This window comes from Mus caroli, unplaced genomic scaffold (assembly GCF_900094665.2).
Source record: "Mus caroli unplaced genomic scaffold, CAROLI_EIJ_v1.1 scaffold_16384_1, whole genome shotgun sequence".
NCBI lineage: Eukaryota > Metazoa > Chordata > Mammalia > Rodentia > Muridae > Mus > Mus caroli.
Genome location: NW_018390311.1, coordinates 18,952 through 25,268, shown reverse-complemented (window position 1 = coordinate 25,268; position 6,317 = coordinate 18,952).

The following is a 6,317-nucleotide window of genomic DNA, read 5'->3' as shown; positions in this document are numbered from 1 at the left end:
AGCATATGACAAGCTCTCTAAAATTGTTTATCAGTGTCCTCTTAGGTTTCAAAAAGATATGGTAGAATTTCATTTTTATATTATGTGAACATTAGTAGCCCTTTGTTTTAATAACTAAAAAGAATGATCCAGCTAATAGCTAATTTTTCTTTACTATATGATAGATTATAATGACTTGGAAAGCAATATTGTGAACATAGTTGAGCTAGAAGATATGGAGCCTAAGTTCAAGAGTCACTGCACAAAAAAGGACTAGCTGCATATGTAGCAGAAGATGGCCTATTTGGCCATCATTGGGAAGACACCCTAGTCGGTCATCACTGGAAAGAGAGGCCCATTGGTCTTGCACACTTTATATGCCCAGTACAGGGGAACGCCAGGGCCAAGAATTGGGAATAGATGAGTAGGGGAGCAGGGCAGGGGGAGGATAGAGGGGAATTTCGGGATAGCATTTGAAATGTAAATGAAGAAAATATCTAATTAAATTGAAAAAAGAAAAGAAAAGAACTACTTATAAATCTAAACATCAATTTTGGATATGTTTGTAAAACAAAAGCTTCCAATGTTTAAAACTAATTCACTTTTAGATTAATCACTTAAGAGCATAATATTATTTGAATTAATATAGAAACTGATCATTTAAACAGGGTTCTATTTTTTAAAAAATCATTAGATATATGCAGTGACTTTGTTCTTGGACACTGGTTAGGCAGTAAAATAAGTATGCAGTGAGCTCCATCTGATGCACCGAAAAAAAAACAAAAAAAACATTTGGTTAAAATTTCACTTTCAACAGCTTCAATGACCATTATAATGATAGGTTAACGTTTATATTTTACTTTTAATAAGGGGATAAGATAGAGAAATAATTGTCTGACATGATAGAAATTTAGGAGGAATAAATACTTTCAGTTCAGGAATCTAGAACTATAACAAGTTAGAAAAGCTGACTTATAAGTCCCTTCTAGTAGAGACCAGCACCAGGTCACCTTGGGAGTGGAGTTGGCAGACATCCCCAAGGTCCCTAGAGGACTCTCCACTCAATTTATGACCTCTGGTGAGTGGAACACAACTTCTGTTCCATTCCAATGGCGCAGAACCTGAGACAGCATTAGGAAAGCAGAAAACCCTGTCTGACCAGGGTCACAAGTCCCTTCCCGTCTGCTCCAGCACCGGGTCTCCTTGAGCACAACATCGGCAGACACCCCTTCGGTCACTAGAGGACTCTCCACATGATCTTAGTACCTCTGGTGAGTGGAACACAACTTCTGTTCCAATCCAATCGTGCAGGATCTGAGACAGCATTAGGGAAGCAGAAAACGGGCCTGACCAGAGTCATAAGTCCCTTCCAGTTGGTACCTTGTGAGCAGAGTTGATGGAAACCCCCACAGTCCCTAGAAGATTCTCCACACGATTTTAGGAACACTGACCAGAGAGATCCACACTCCCCAAAGGAGACACCACTTCCAGACACTGTAACACGCCCAGGAGCTTTGACAACAGGATCCCAGGATAAAAGGAGCTTGGTAACACCAGGATTTCAGTATCTCAGTGGAACTCGACTGCCAAGAACTCTGACACACCAAGAATCCCAGGTTCACAGGAGCCCACAAGCAAAGGATCACAGAGAAAGCTGGACTCTGAGGGGTCCTGAATCAACTAGGATTATAGAAAGGACAGGCTCCAATCAGATATAGTGAGGACAGCAAATATTTGAGATAATCAGATGGCAGGAGGCAAGCATGAGAACAGAAGCAACAGAAACCAAGGTTACTTTGCAACATCAGAACCAAACTCTCCCACCATAACAAGTTCTAGATACACCATCACACCAGAAAAGCAAGACATGGATCTAAAGTCACTTCTTATGATGATGCTGGAGGACATTAAGAAGGAAATACAGGAAAACACAGGTAAACAGCTAGAAGCCTTTAAAGAGGAAACACAAAAATGCCTTAAAGAGTTACAGGAAAACAATACCAAACAGGAGATAGAATTGAACAAATCCATGCAGGATCTAAATGGGGAAATTGAAACATTAAAGAAAACCCAAAGGAAAACAACTCTGAAGATAGGATCCCTAGGAAAGAAATCAGGAACCATAGATATGAGCATCAGCAACAGAATACAAGAGATGGAAGAGAGAATCTCAGGTGTAGAAGATTCCATAGGGAACAAGGACACAAGAATCAAAGAAAATGAAAAGTGCAAAAAGATCCTAATTCAAAACATCGAGGAAATCCAGGACACAATGAGAAGACCAAACCTACAGATAATAGGAGTAAAGGAGAATGAAGATATTCAAATTAAAAGGCCAGCAAATATCTTCAATAAAATTATAGAAGAAAACTTCCCAAACCTAAAGAAAGAGATGCCCAAGAACATACAAGAAGCCTACAGAACTCCACGTAGACTGGACCAGAAAAGAAATTCCTCCTGATACATAATAATAAGAACAAAAAAAATGCACTAAATAAAGACAAAATATTAAAGGAAGCAATGGAAAAATGTCAAGTAATATATAAAGATAGGCATATTAGAATCACTCCAGACTTCTCACCAGAGACTATGAAAGCCAGAAGATCCTGGACAGATGTTATACAGACACTAAGAGAACACAAATGCCAGCCCAGGATACTATACCAAGCCAAATTCTCAATTACCATAGGTGGAGAAACCCAAGTATTACTCAACAAAACCAAATTCACACATTATCTTACCACAAATCCAGCCCTTCAAAGGATAAAAATAGAAAAAAAAAAAAAACACAAGAATGGAAACCACGCCCTAGAAAAAAGCAAGAAAGTAATCTTTCAACCAACCTAAAAGAAGACAGCCACAAGAACAGAATGCTAACTCTAACAACAAAAATAATAGGAAGCAACAATTAATTTTCCTTAATATCTTTTAATGCAAATGGACTCAATTCCCCAATAAAAAGACATAGACTAACAGACTGGCTACACAAACATGACCCAACATTTTGCTGCTTACAGGAAACCCATCTCAGGGAAAACGACAGACACTACCTCAGAATGAAAGGCTGGAAAGCAATTTTTCAAGCAAATTGTCTGAAGAAACAAGCTGGAGTAGCCATTCTAATATCTAATAAAATCAACTTCCAACCCATAGTTATCAAAAAAGAAAAGGAGGAGCACTTCATACTCATCAAAGGTAAAATCTTCCAAGAGGAACTCTCTATTCAGAAAATCTATGCACCAAATGCAAGGACAGCCACATTCATTAAAAAAAACTTTAGTAAAATTCAAGGCACATATTGCACCTCACACAATAATACTGGGAGTCTTTAACAACCCACTCTCACCAATAGACAGAACATGGGGAAAAAAACTAAACAGAGACACATGGACATTAACAGAAGTTATGAAATAAATGGATTTAACAGATATCTACAGAACATTTTATCCTAAAACTAAAGGATATACCATCTTCTCAGCACCTCATGGTACCTCCTCCAAAATTGACCATATAATTGGTCACAAAACAGGCCTCAACAGATACAAAAATATTGAAATTATCCCATGCATCCTATCAGATCACCATGGACTACGGCAGATCTTCAATAAAAGCATAAATAATAGAAAGCCAACATTCACATGGAAACTGAACAACACTCTCCTCAATAATACCTTGGTTAAGGAAAGAATAAAGAAATTAAAGACTTTTTAGGGTTTAATGAAAATGAAGCCACAACATACTCAAACTTATGGAACACAGTGAAAGCATTTCTAAGAAGAAAACCCATAGCTCTGAGTGCCTCCAATAAGAAACAAGAGAGAGCACACACTAGCAGCTTGACAACACACCTAAAAGCTCTAGAAGAAAAGGAAGCAAATTCACCAAAGAGGAGTAGACATCAGGAAATAATCAAACTCAGGGGTGAAATCAACGAAGTGGAAACAAGGAGAACTATTCAAAGAATCACCCAAATCAGGAGCAGGTTCTTTGAGAAAATCAACAAGATAGATAAACCCTTAGCCAGACTCACTAGAGGTCACAGAGACAGCATCCTAATTAACAAAATCAGAAGTGAAAGGGGAGACAGTACAACAGATACTGTAGAAATCCAAAACACCATTAGATCCGTCTACAAAAGGCTATACTCAACAAAACTGGAAAACCTGGTTGAAATGAACAAATTTGTAGACAGATACCAGGTACCAAAGTTAAATCAGGATCAGATTAATGACCTAAACAGTCCTATATCCCCTAAAGAAATAGAAGCAGTCATTAATGGTCTCCCAACCAAAAAAATTGCGAGACCAGATGGGTTTAGTGCAGAGTCCTATCAGAGCTTCAAATAAATTCTAATTCCAGTTCTTCTCAAACTATTCCACAAAAATAAAAACAGAAGGTACTTTACACAATTCATTCTATGAGGCCACAATTACTCTGATACCTAAACCACAGAAAGACCCAACAAAGATAGAGAACTTCAGACCAGTTTCCTTTAAGAATATCGATGCAAAAATACTCAATAAAATTCTTGCTAACTGAATCTAAGAACACATCCATCATGACCAAGTAGATTTCATTCCAGGGATGCAGGGATTTTTTAATATATGGAAATCCATCAATGTAATCCACTATATATACAAACTCAAAAATGAAAAACATATGATCATCTCTTTAGATGCTGAGAAAGCATTTGACAAAATCCAACACCCATTCATGATAAAAGTCTTGGAAAGATCAGGAATTCAAGGAACATACCTAAACATGATAAAAGCAGTCTACAGCAAAAAAATAGCCAACATCAAACTAAATGGAGAGAAATTTGAAACAATCCCGCTAAAATCAGGGACTAGACAAGGCTGCCCACTTTCTCACTACCTAGTACTTCAACATAGTACTTGAAGTCCTAGCCAGAGTAATTTGACAACAAAAGGAGATCAAGGGGATATAAATTGAAAAGGAAGAAGTCCAAATATCACTATTTACAGATGATATGATAGTATATATGTGACCCTAAAAATTCCACCAGAGAACTCCTAAAACTGATTAACCGATTCAGTGATGTAGCTGGATAAAAAATTAACTTAAACAAGTCAGTGGCCTTTCTCTACACAAAGGATAAACAGGCTGAGAAAGAAATTATGGAAACAACATCCTTCACAATTGTCACAAATTATATAAAATACACGGTGTGACTCTAACTAAGGAAGTGAAAGATATGTATGATAAGAACTTCAAGTCTCTGAAGAAAGATATCAAAGAATATCTCAGAAGATGGAAAGATCTCCCATGCTCATGGATTGGCAGGATCAATATAGTAAAAATGGCTAACTTGCCAAAAGCAATCAACAGATTCAATGCAATCTCCATCAAAATTCTAACTAAATTCTTCAATGAATTAGAAATGGCAATTTGTAAATTCATCTGGGATAACAAAAAACCTAGGATAGCAAAAACTCTTCTCAAAGATAAAGGAACCTCTGGTGGAATCACCATGCCTGACCTAAAGCTGTACTACAGAGCAATTGTGATAAAAACTGAATAGTACTGTTATAGCGACAGACAAGTAGATCGATGGAATAGAATTGAAGACCCAGAAATGAACCTACACACCTATGGTCACTTGATCTTTGACAAGGGAGCTAAAAAATCTAGTGGAAAAGAGACTGCATTTTCGACAAATGGTGCTGGCACAACTGGCAGTTATCAAGTAGAAGAATGAGAATAGATCCATTCTTATCTCCTTGTACTAAGGTCAAACCTAAGTGGATCAAGGAACTCCACATAAAACCAGAGACACTGAAACTTATAGAGGAAAAAGTGGGGAAAAGCCTTGAAGATATGGGCACAGGGGAAAAATTCCTGACTACAAGAGCAATGGCTTGTGCTATAAGATCCAGAATCGACAAATGGGATCTCATAAAATTGCAAAGCTTCTGTAAGGCAAAAGACACTGTCATTAATAAAAAAAGGCCATCAATGGATTGGGAAAGTATCTTTACCAATAATAAATCAGATAGGGGACTAATAACCAATATATATAAAGAACTCAAGAAGGTGGACTCTAGAAAATCAAATGACCCCATTAAAAACGGGGCTCAGTGCTAAACAAACAATTCTCACCTGAGGAATACCAAATGGCTGATAAGCACCCGAAAAAATATTCAGCATCTTTAATCATCAAGGAAATGTAAATCAAAACAACCCTGAGATTCCACCTCACACCAGTCAGAATGGCTGAGATCAAAAATTCATGTGACAGCAGATGTTGGCAAGGATGTGGATAAAGAGGAACACTCCTCCATTGTTGGTGGGATTGCAAGCTTGTACAACTACTCTGG